General features: G+C 39.8%; 1 protein-coding gene across 2 annotated transcripts in view; it reads left to right on the forward strand.

Annotated features, from left to right (window-relative positions):
• Positions 1 to 13196, forward strand: part of NKD1 (NKD inhibitor of WNT signaling pathway 1) — a 107229-nt gene that overhangs the window by 74945 nt on the left and 19088 nt on the right. The gene's annotated exons all lie outside the window — the stretch shown is intronic.

The following is a 13196-nucleotide window of genomic DNA, read 5'->3' on the forward strand; positions in this document are numbered from 1 at the left end:
ATTTACAAGACATGATGGAATTTTTAAACCTGCAAGTAAAGCATTTTGTATTCAGCAAAGCACAAAAAAGATCGTTATATTCTTAATATTACTATATTAAGTATTATAATTATAGTAATATTACAATATTACTATATGTTTTTCAGGTTGGTACTGGTGTGTCCAGTCAGTCCTTCATCTAGGGCTGCAGGGGAGGGCATGAGGGGAGTATCCTTCCCCACTGCACCCCACAGTAGGGCTGCTTTCTCCATTCAGGAAAAATTCAGTAAAGGCTTTAGTTCCTGGACTTGTTCCTAAAATTGGTAACTGGAAGAATATTTGTTGGGTTGTCAGGTCAGAGGAAGGGTGGCAAAGTATGGTACTTGGACCCAAATTGTTTATAAACTTGTCAGCAAAGGAGAACTCGAAGAAGCATTTTGACTAGTTTTAGCTAACCTTCTGTTTGCATGGGAGACACTTTTCACCATACTTTGCTAATCTCTTAGCTCTAATAATTAATGTATTGTTCTAGGCTGAGCTATGAATGGGTAATAAAAAGCAATTATTTCAAACTGCATGATTCTCTCTAGTTAATGCCTTCACTTATGATGGTTTTTTAATTTATTTAATTTATTTATTTAATTTAATTTATTTTCTAAAGCTTAAATAATTTTTTATATATTATATATATGAAATTTCAATGTATTTATAGAAAAGGATAGATTACATCTTGCACACAGGTAAATTTGCTTTATGCCAGCACCATTGTTATTACCTACCTAGTACTGTTGATGCAGGCTTGGTGCATTGCAGAAAGTCCCTTGTCTCTCAGGTTCTTAAACCAAATACCTGTTTATCACTAACACCGTAAATAGAGTGCTAATAATTCCACCTTAAAAGTGCTCTTGTGGTCAGCCTGCTTGAATGCTGTATGGGAACTCTGCATTTTAATGACTTGTTGCTAATCCTGTGCACTTACCATAGATTTGCTATGCATGACTGTATGCTATGTGATCACCTCAGAACTGGTGATCACTTGCTCACTGGCTGCATTTTTTCAGCTCTCGAGAGGTTTCTGCTTTATCCTTTCCTACTATTCAGTGGGACATGAAACAACTCTGAAAAATATCTTCAGCTTCAGAGTGACCCACGGGCACCAGCCACCAGCATCTGACAAGCAGCGGGTCCCTGCTGAGGCTGGCAGCTGATAAGCTGGTTACTGTGGCTTGGAAGGAGGACCGAGGGACGTGGGGGTATGGGGAGGAAGGAGCAGTGCAGAGTGCCAGGAGAAAACTGCTTAGTTTGGCAGTTAGAATAAAAGTCACCAAAGAACATGAGACTGGTAGGATTAGCAGAAGTTTTCCTGTGGTTGTGCACAGATCCAGGAAATTATAAGAAGCAGGTAGGCTGCTTGCCATGAGTGGGAGGAAAATCTTACGGCATACGGCATTTAAAAAAAAAAAATCAAAAAAAATATAAAATTGTACAAGTGTTTCTTAACATTAGCTGTTCCAGTTGAGGGGGGTTGGTATTTGGATCAGAAGCTTTTACTTCTAGAGCTGCTGTTTCAAGTGCAGCCAGGTCAGTAGTGATGAAAGACCGTTGCCATCCAACGGTTGCCCGTGGCCTGTGTGTAACAAGTTAGTGGTCTCCAGGTGTTTCCAAATGAACCTTTACAGTGTCTAACAGCTCCCACCCATGTTGGCAAGCAGAGTACAGAAAGGCAGTGAAAAGTGGGCTGTTATGACACCTTGGAGGGTGAGCTTTCCTGCTCACACTGAGCCGCTGCTGTGCGGAGGGTTTGTGCTCCCTTCCCTGCATCCTGCTTGTTCTCTGCATGTAGGATATTGCTCCCTTTAGCTGACACCCCACCAGCTCCTACTGATGCTGCCTAACAGGTTTTGATAGATGATGTGTTTTGTCTCTGGTTTGAGAGTGTTCTGGGTTATAATCCTCTGCATTAGACTGGGAAGTTCATACATGGTGATAGTTTCACATTGATGTCTGTGTTCAGATCATTCTACATATCTGAAAAGTTGTTGTACTGAACACAGACAAGTCATATGTTTGCTTCAGAAACACAATAGCAAGGCTGAAAATGCAGCCTGATATTTTCTGCATCCATATCTGTCCCTTAGAATATGACAGAGAGACGGTGTCAACACAAGAAAGCCTTACAAACTTACAAGTGGCCTATATGGTGACCAAAAAAGCCAAATGTTAATATTAATTTAATTGCATGTAATGTGTAAAAAATACCTCAGTAATAAACCAAGATAATGAAAAGGGAAATGAAAAAGCACCTCAAAAAAAAGGCAAGGAGTTGATCCTTAATGAATGTTTTAAACATGGAAAGCTTTAAAATAATATTATATACATGGTATTTATAATAATATTGGTTTTCCATGCTCTTTCCATCTACCTAAGACTGGCAACTTTTCCTACTTCCACAGAGAAGCTAATGTTCCTTCTGAGGGGTCATTAAAAAAAGGATCAATTAAGAATACGAATATTCATTTACTCTCAGCTCTGGAGTAGTTGTGAACTGTGGGTATAGCTGTTGAAAAATCTGTGTCTGTGGATCCCTCAAGCTGCTTCTGTTGTAGCATGGGAGAGCCAGACCACCATGGTGCATGTGGGAAGCAGAAGAATTAAAGGACAAAAGGATGATCAGGGAGATCTCCTCAAAGGCAGGAGGGCTTTTGCATTTGCTTTCAGCACCCTAAAGGTGAGCAAAGCATCACAGCAGAGCTCAGGCAACAGAGTGTTGGCACTCAGCTGGTTGTCCATACCAGTGAGTGAAGCTCAAAGGAAGCTGCCTTGTAGCACAACTGAGACAGGGCTGAGAAATGGGTGCCAGGGATATGAGGGTCATGGTCTGTGCATGTGGTTTGAAAGGGCTGAGCCTCAGTAAGCTGGACTCACCAAATCTGTCTTGGTCATTGGTGTTTCCCCTTGGACTGTCAGCGATGTGATTCAGAGGAGGAAGGAGCTGTAGCACACACAGGCATATCCAGGTGAGTTGTTCCTTTGGCCTTGGTTGGGTGACAGTCACACTGAGTGCAGAGGAAGGCAGGCTGGGTCACAGCCAGGCTGGGTCACAGCCCTGCACAGTGTGGGTGCACCTGCCCAACCCTTCCCAGGGGTGGCTGGGTCACAACTACCTGTGTCTGTCTGCACGTCCTGCTCTCCTGCCTGGGCAGTGGTGCCTGACCTGGGAGTCAAGTCTGCCATCAGATGTACCTTGGCAAACTGATGGACTTGGGTGTATCTGTGAGGGACAGATTGATCTGGTGGGTATGGGACAGAGATAAACCTGTATTACTGTACATGTACAGCAGTATAAAAATGTACTTGAACTTTGCCCCAGGACATCCACCACCAAGAACAAAGAATGAAATATGGGAACAAGTCAGGAGTTTGAAAACAATCTCTCTGGAAACATGATGAATACCAGTGGTTTCATTTATTCTACTTGAACAAAGGTTCTTTTCTACTTTTAATTTCCCAGCAATGATTATTACCAGTTATTTTTCTTGTAGCTTTGACCACAGTTCATGGAGGTTTTATTAAACATGTTTTTGAAAAGTGAGTCAAAATGCCATTCCTCTCTGATTCTCTTGTGACTCTCTCTTTTCTTTTCTTTTTTTAATTTTTTTTTCACCCATGTGAAGCTATTGCATATTTCTAGGGAAAGATTTTGGACCAGATAATACTCTCATGCTGGTGTTCATGGAATTATTCCCATTTTGTGCCCTTGTAATTGAAAGTTTTGGCCTTTGATATTTCAGAAGACAACATATTTGTTTCAGATCCCTTGCCTTTACAAGAAACACTCATTTTTAGAAACCTTGAATACTGCATTTAATAGGCAATATGTCCTGCTGCAACTCCCAAATATTCCTAAAGTTGCAAGTTTTCTTGTGCTTAACTGAACCATGACATGGCCAGATAAGTGAGTTTGAGTGCTGCCTTGGCTGGGTTTTTGGTAGCTTTCTGCAGCAGGTTTTTGTTTAGGTCCCATGTGTGTGCTCCTGTTAAGGCCCTTCTCTCCAGCCCGTAGGGATTCCATATTCCCCAGTGTCTCATGTGAGGGTACACATTACGACAGGATAAAACAATTCTTGCATTTCTAGGGCTGAATTTAGGAGCCGTTGTTTTATGTAGACAGCTTGATAGAAGCCTGACCCTTGGGGCTGGATAGTTTAGCCACAACAACCTGTCATCCTGCTGAACTTTCCAAACACAAGTGGGTAGATGCAGACCTACGGAGGCAATTTCCATGACAAACATATTGCTTTGCCAGTTGCTGTTCCAAATTCAAAGTGTGTATCAGTCAGGGTGCTTTTGTGTGTTTCAACTCCACTTCTGCTGCAGTAGCTACAGAAACCCAAAGTTTTACCTCACCAGGCAGAACAAGTGCCCTTTGTTACCTAGACAGATTACAGCTTTTTCTAAAGTCTGCTCTTCATAAAAGCCCAGCTTGAACAGTGGAAATTCTGACTTGCCTCAGATACTGAGGAGACTTTTATAGTTTCAAGTAGCTCCAGGGTTATATTTTAAAAGTTGAATTTCATCACATGTTTCAAGTTTGGTGGAAAAAAAAAAGGCATGATATTTTTAGCAGAAAAAAGTCCCCCCACCTTTTTTCTTAACAGATGTTTCATCTCAATCATATCCAAACCTCAAAGCACAAGTAGCAGTCAACCTTATTCTCCTGTGGAGAAAGAGATAAAATGTCATTTGTTTGGAAGACAAGCTTGTTTTTTGTAACCACAACTAGTTTGTGAGTAAAAGCAAATAATAAATGCAGCACTATGGGGTTGTGGAAATGAACCTGAAGCAACATTTCTACTCTTGAAAGAGCTTGGAGTCCAGCTGCTCTTGTTAGATGGAAAGTCCCAACCCCCCAGCCTACCAAGAAAATAAAAATACCAGCAATCAGTATTTTTCTTGCTTTATAAATCTGATCCAGCAACCCAGGTCCTTTCACCAATAAAATACGTCATCCAAAGTGCTCAACTTTGTACCAAAAAGGGTTTAAAACTGTAAAGGTAACAGAAAGAGAGGAAGAGAATATTAGTTGTAAAACAAAATATCCAGAAGTAAAAGAGCTGCTACCCAAGGAATTTTCACAGGGCTCTGGAGGAGTGGAGAGCATTGCTTGTGCCTTGCAGATGGGGCTGCACATGGGGCTCAGCACTGGCAGAGCAGCTGCCAAGGAGAGCCAAGGCATCCTTGGACTGTGCAAAAGGTGTATTTAGGAGGCAGTTATAGTCCGGCCTAAGGATTTGGAGGCACAAAGCTGAAGTGTGGGGCTGTACCTTTGTTTTGTTGTTTGAAGGAGCCTTTACAGAAAGTGGAGCCATCCAGGTGTGTTCTTGGCAAAGCGAGGTTTGGATGAACCCACTCTCTGTGTTGCTGCAGGACCCTCTGGGAGCTGTACAGAGCACCCAGCTGTCCTGTCCCAGGTGCCTGTGCCCTGCAGGGATGCTGCCCAGGACACACTGGTATGTGGTGATTGCTGCCCAGATTTCAAGGGGCTACATTTGAAGGCAAATCCACAGTGATGGTGTCTAGGAGAATATTACAGGATCTTCCCCCAAAGGGGTAGCTCAAAATGGAAATCTGAATTTTGAGTTGCAAAATGCGTGGGCTCTCTAGAGCAACAGGAAGGGCTGGCTTGTCCTGTAAGTGTGCACCAAGTCATACTCCAAACCATCTCCTCTGCTGCACTCTTAGCAGTACATAGCACAGTGAGCTTCCATCTCTGGTTGAGGTCTTTAGCCTGCAAGCAGATACCTGCCTTTGCTCTGTGGGAATTATTTCTTGGGGTGAGATCCTGTGTGCTCTCTAGAATTTAGGTTGTTGGGTCAAGCACTGATGAATTTTATTTCTCTGCATGTTTTGTGGTGTGTGGTGTATCACCTCAGTACCATTCATGACCCATGCATAAATATGGAAAGGGAAAGAGATGTATGCTTGTATGTGCACATGTATATGCTGGCCTATTTATATTAATATTTATTTATATTAATCACAGTAATGCTTTTCAATTGTGTTGTCTCCATCCTCCCCCACCTCTCAGGGTAATATGGGGTTCTGAGGATGGGAACACTGAACTACTACTGAATATTAACTATGAAAGAGTTGTCATATGTGCAACTGATTCATCACAGCCAAAATAATGTTACAGTATGGGTCGACAATACTGCTCTCTGTAAAAGGTTAGCTTTGTGAGGGTCAGAGTGACATTCTTCCTCACGGGAAGCAATTCCCATGAAATGAATATTAGAGTTCAGATACCTTTAGAGGCCCTGTTATCATAGCAAAGGTGGTAGAAACACGACTTACCCATTGAACATCTAAGTAAGATGGGAGCGAGTTGATATCAAAGCCTACATTATTAATAACATTACCTACTCAGCCTTCATTTGAATAAAGGGTTATGTAGTGGCTGGGTTTCTTTCTTCTTTTTCTTCCCTTGTGAATCTCAGGGGGAAAAATACCCAAAGAGACAAAGGAAATTCAAGATAGAAAATTCTATGTGAACATGCATATGTGGAACTTACACTGAGAAGGGATTTTTAAAATGCAAAATTTTAACCAGCTACTAACCAAGATCAGTGAATGGCCATCTTTAGAAAAGAGAAGTCTTTCTTCTTTTGCTTTAAGTCAGTCACAAGTAATCAGTTGATATCCCCATCTGTCACTGTTCAGCAACAGAATTTAATGCTTCACAGGCCCCTTCAGAGCTCCAGGGACATATAATACTGTTAAAAAGTGGTAAGTGGTCCATGTGACAGTGACAGTTTTCACTTAAGAAGTACTTACCCATGTTAAATGGTACAGAGAGTTACAGCAGATTGCATTCTGTTCGTGTGGCTTTTGATATGTCCACTGATCAAACAAAAATCTTACTGCTACAGGTATCATCCTGAACTATTCTGACCAAAGCTCATGGAGATGCTTCCCTGTTGTCGTGTTCTCCTCTCTTCCCTTTTTTTTTTTCCTTAAGATAGGGGAGGGGAGGGAGAAATGATCTTCTTTGATCTCCAATGAGGAAGGGGAAAAAAAAAAAAGACTGTTCTGTTCAGGCTTTTGGCTAACACAACAAACAGTGTTTAAAATTTAACTTTGCTTAATTAATTAGTAATTCTGTTTAGTGCTGTCTGATCTTCATCCAAAAGGTATTTTGAAGCTTGAGAACTGAACATCAAAGTGTATTGGGTGAAGATGGTCAAGTAAGGCATTTAATCTGGCAGTTTCTGTTGATGAAATACAGCCAGTTGGGGAACTAATTGGAAAAGGGAATCATAATCTGGCAGAATTCAGCAAACTCCCTCCCTTTAGCGAACTCATGCCAGAAAGAGTGTGAGAAATCTAGGTTTAATGTTTAAGCATGTATGAGTTACACCCTAGTTAGCAGAGAGAGACCATATTGTCCTTTGTATCTGCATCTTTAGTACAAAAATTTTTTTTTGTAAGGAAATAGTAAAAAAATCCACCCCACCCACCCCTCCCACCCAACATAAAAGCCAAAAAAGAAAAAAGGAAAGGCAGACCTAGACAGAAACCTGTGATTCTGTATCAAGGCTTGAAAATACTTCTGCTTAACAATGGCAAGTCATTGGGGTTGGCAAAAGGAATTGAACCTTTAAGAGAAGAGGTGTTGCACCGACCTGTGAGTCTGACTAAATTTCAGTCACAAGAGAAAATATTTTCTGAATATTTGAGTGAATTTCAGTTTAGCCATTCCTCAGTGTCCTAGTGATGTCCTGTCATTTAGAATCATTGATGCCTGAATGATTAAAAAGTGTTTTGGTTGTCTATCTTTGTTCTTTTGTTTCGTTTTGTAATTTGTTTTTTGCAAGCTGTCACAAGGTCTTGAGTCACTACCCCTCTGCTCTGCCTCCCCCTGGTCGGGTGTTGGCAGTAGATCTTGTGACAATCTTTTTTTTTTTTTCACTCTATGGTGTGCAATAGAACCTTTAATTTGTGTTGTGACTGTCAACAGGAAACCATGAAACAGAAGAAAACGATTTCTCTCCCTATTTTCGGGTTGAAACACCCATCCCAGGCTGGTACAAGGCACTACTTCTGCTAAATTGGTTTTGACTTGTCCCACTGGACTTAAAATGGACAATTAATTTCCCTACAGTAAGCTTCAGAGAAGGCAGCTTTATCTTTGTTGTTTTGAAGGGTGTGTCTAATTCATCAGCTTCAGCTTTTAGACAGGGAAAGTTGAATACATGCTTTTGGCACTGACCCAGGACAAGCCTGTTTTTCTATGCACTTGCTCTGGTGGCTGTGGAACAGGAATGTTACTCCCTTCCTGGTTCCATTCTCCCTATGTTCATTTGCCACTGGAGAAGAGGACCTTTGCTCAGGCAAAGTTATCTCCATCAGGAGATATTTCAATTAACTCAGTGGAATAAAACAAAATGGGACCTTAATGGGGGTGATATTTCTTAATCCATGGCCTCCAGGATAACTTGAAAGTGAAATCTGAATGTGAATGTAATTGTTAATTAAAGAACTTCTCCTCAATTTAGACTTTCAAACGTTTTTGTTATTGCTCTGGGTGTTGTGCAGTCAGTGAAGAGTGTCGGTTATGTTTGTCAAACCTGATTTGCAATGAAAAAAATGTTGACAGAACCAGATAACTTAGACATCAGAGACTTCCTTAAAAAAAAAAAAAAGAAATTAATTCTCTTTCTATCCCTTTGGTCCTCATAGTCTCTGAGTTCTGCACCTGCTAGATCTGTAAATCGGAAGGGAAACCCTATTGACATCAGTAGGAATTTTACTGCTGAGCTCAGTTGGGCCACCTCTTTGCTCAATTCCACCAGTCAAATACTGCTACTGAAGTTCAATTTGAGCTGTTACAGAAGGGCTTGTGACTTCATCTCTGTGTCTTGATATGTCACTTTAAAATTTTCCTTTTATCCTACTTCCCCACAAGTCTCAGGTTCAAGGTTTGTTGTTTTTTTCCCCATGTACAGATAATTCTGTCCCTTTGCTTCTGGTAGTAGTTTTAAAAAATTGCTGTGGAATCCAATCTGTCTATCATGAGAGGAGGGCTAATAATATTCCACTTCAAAGATTTGTTTTCACGTATGCCAGATGCTTACTTTCATGGGTGGCATTTTTGTCAATTCTCCAATTTTACCTTTACTCTGCTTTCTCCTAAAAATTGCACAGTGATGACCCTGACATTAATATGGGGTTAAGACATCACTGGTGATGTCTGGTCATAATTTATCATTGTGGAATTGCACAGCTTCTCGCACAGTTCTGCTTTTTGAATTAAGGAGATGCAATAATCACGTACACTTTGGAATGGCATCCCAAAGAAGCTCTGAAGTAGTTTGTCTTTAGCCTGAGTTCTCCCAACTGCTGTGCAGATTTGGAGTTGGTAGCCACGACTTAGACATGAACATTCATCAGAGTTGCATCCTTCTTTGATTCCACAGGAATCCTGTTAATGGCCACAGGATCCTCTTAATGGTAAGTACAGTTGAAAAATAGAGTGAAAGTGTCCTTATTTTGAGAAGGAAGATCATTTGATAAAGAGCATCGTGCTTTGCTGGAACGAGCCTTTGAGAAATGTAGAATGACAAGCCACCTGAGTGAGGGTGAAAGTTTAAACAGTCACTTTTGCACCTGAGTGCAGCTTTATTTTGGCACTCCTCTTTTCTCCCTTATTCTCAGATGCAGATGGAGACGAGGGAAGAATGATTTGCTGCCTGAAGCTTACTATTCTATGCTCATTCAACACACACAGCACAGCAGTTTACCTCATTTCTGGGATATTTTGGTGATTCCTAAGGAGCATTTTGAATTATTACCCCCTTCCCTTAGGAATGCAAAGACCCTGAAAAAAAAAAAGGACCTAATTCTTCTGAGATGAGTCTTAATATCTTTAAACTGGTGTTCATTCTCTCCCTCTCTTCCTCCCCCACTTCAATTAGGAGCAATTGGGTGGTAGTAATTAACAATCAGAGAGAGAAACATCTGCTAGTACACTTAAGCCAGTCAGTTTGTTTTTCATGAAAGAATGGTATTTCACAATTTTTCCAAGTTAATATTTTTCCTTTTTTGTCTTTCCAATTTCAAATATTGTCCAGACGCATTTTTATAGTGTCTTAGGGTTATAGAAGTGAATACAAGACCATTAATAATGAACAAGGAAAGAGCACAATAAAGAAAACATATGCAGTATTTGAATTCATGAAACATTCTGTTAGAGAACATTGTTTTTGAGATCATATGGTTATTCCCATGAGAAGCAATATATATACTTTTTTTTTCCCCTCCAGTTGTGGATTCCCACAACAAGGGTAGGTTTCTATATGTATTTGTCTATGTAGCATGTTCTCCTTGTCAGGGCTTGTTATCTGAGTGGGGAGGTAAATAAGTATTTTTGCACAGATGATATATTGTACATGGACCTATTTCTGATGGCCTAGACTTTGGAAACACAAGTCTATTAATTCTCCACACTCCTTTGAGATAGCTATCTTGTCTGGTCTAGTTTAATATCATTGGCAGAGCTGAAAGGAAGCTCACATTGTGAATATATCTGAACCTTGGCATGCAGCTCACTGGTGGATCTCTGTTTACAGGCTGCCAGTTTTAACTGCCCCAAGCAGACATTCTCATTTTATTTATAAGTAGGTTCAGCATGTGTTTATATCCCTCATGAAATTGAGCACATGTCAATAGTCAAAACTAAGTATAGAAGCAAGATACCAAACACTTATCCTTCTTCTCAGACAAAACAGTATTTTTAAATGTTCATTGGGTTTGGATAAGGCACATGAGGATATATGTACAGACACATTGTTTGATCACTTGTAAATACTATTTTAATATCCCCATATTCCCCTTTAAAGTTTCCTTGTTTAGATCTCATTTTTCTTTGCTGAATGAAACTTGACATCAGGATGAGATCACCAGATTTCCCCATTCCATTTGAGCTCCAAAATGAGTAACTGATTTCAAAGGATAATTCCCTGGAGCAGCAAGGCCAATGAGTTCTTCAGATCAAAGGTCAGCAAAGCTCAAAGAGGATAATTTCTGGCATACAGTATTTAAACTCTCTCAAGGAGTGTACTGCAAGATGTATCCCCTCCTTCCCCAATAGCTGAACTCTTGTTTTTCTGAGAAGACTAATTTGTCAGTGCACATTTTTTCCTCTGTTACATAAATTATACATGAAAGGGAAAGCTTCCTATCTGAATACACAAATTGTACATCCAGACAGGTTATTAAACGTGCCAGTGGAAGGGCTGTTCCTGAAACCAGAAGGTACCACTGTCAATATAACTGTCTTTTTTATGAAGGCCCATGTTACCTTTTAATTTCTTGTTGATTTTTAAAGGAAGAAACAGAGCTGGACTAAGGTAGACAAACAAATGTTGTCTTTTGTTCCATGGGGGTCTTTTTGTGGCCTTAGCTTTGAACTTCCAAGAAGGTTGAGTTGTATTTATGGACCAAGTGAATATAAAGCAAATGGTGGTTCTTCAGATATACTTTAAAGTTATGTACTGTAAGTAATATTTATTTTAATAAGTGCCTTAAATGTGATAAACACTATACAAAAACCTCCTGAGAAACAGTCCCTGCTTGTCCAATAACACCAAATTAAAAGGATCAGGGAAGAAACTGCTGTGAAGCCAGCTTTGTCTTCCTTTGTCTGACCTTCCTACTTAGTTTATATTTGGTGTAGGGAACCCTAACATGACTTGGAGCAGAAATCAAAGGATATCAGCATGTCAGTATGTGTATAATAAATACTATGTCTGCTTGCGTTTGTACAATGCAAATTACATGTGTGTGTTGGGAAGCTGGTGTTAGTATAACATCAAAACTGCAAATAAGTATCAAAGTCAGGAAATTCCAGGGGTTAAGATTTCTACTTCATTCCCCCTTTCTTTACTGCACATCCATCTTGTATACCACAGTTTTAAGAACAAATAAACAAACAAAAGTAAAACAACAATGTTAAATTTAAACAAAGAAATGAGACTAGAAAATGTGATATGTGTTGCAGGGTGGCAATGTGAATGTTGTGGCAAAAATCTTAGCTTCTGGAATTTCTGAGAGTATGAAGACATGGTAATGGGAGTTGGGGTTTTGGAGGGGTTTTTTTTGAAGCTAATTGTTCTATTTTAAACATGAAAGAAAGTGCTGGAAAATGCCTAATAGAGTATCTTAATTTCTAGCGTGCTAGTGACTTGCTTTCCTGGAAGAATGCTTGGGAGGCAGCTCAGCAGTGTGGAACACCAGGAGAGCCACAGAGTAAACCCAGTTTGAAATGGCTTACCCTGACTAGAGGGGATCATGTCTCCCTTTTTGTAAGGAGTCTAAGTTGACTGAACTGGCACTTAAATGAGATCCTACTTACAAAGGCATCTCCAAGAAACAGTTCCTATACAGATGCAGCACAAGAGAAAAAAAATATTGCTGACTTTAGGACACATATTCTCCCAATATCTGCTAATTTTTGGAGAGTAGGCAGGATTGCTGCTATACATAATGGAGCATGGTCATAACATTGTTGGCAAAGGTATATGGATGTGTAAAAAATCATATCTAAAAAGTCTGAGAGTAGGGTTAAAAATCCATATGTATTTTCACAATGCTAATGAATACAGAATATAGTTTTCTTCAGATATAGGCTTTCATCGTGTGCAAGGCTATGTGCCTCTGCAGGAGCCAAAGGCACAGCTATTAAGTTCCTAGGCATTTGTCTTCTAATCCATGTGAGAAGCATATATCTTTCTGTTATATATTTGGTATATGTTATGATAGATGTTGATATTGATGCTCCTTATGAGTGTTATTGATTTATGCAAGTACATGATGTTTTAACTTGAAACTCGGGTGAAATATACTTTTCCATACATACTTGAAAAAATGCAGCTTAACCTTTTTGTCAGGTTGTGCTACCTTCTTGGAAGGTAATAAGGTTAATGTGTATTTGAAGAAGAAAATTGAAACAGAATGAGGACTTTTTTTCAGCTTCATTATTTCATTCACTGCCAGTGAACGTGATGTGTTTTTGCAATGTGTCACCAACTTTCAATATTTTGCAAATTATTCAACTTATTTGCAGTAACAGTTCTACTGATTTATATTCTCATAATATTGTGTTTGAACTTCCTGTAACTCTAGTGATGTTTGTGGGAGAGGCTGTGTACCAAAAGCTG

The sequence above is a fragment of the Chiroxiphia lanceolata genome, chromosome 13 (assembly GCF_009829145.1).
Source record: "Chiroxiphia lanceolata isolate bChiLan1 chromosome 13, bChiLan1.pri, whole genome shotgun sequence".
NCBI classification, from domain to species: Eukaryota; Metazoa; Chordata; class Aves; order Passeriformes; family Pipridae; genus Chiroxiphia; species Chiroxiphia lanceolata.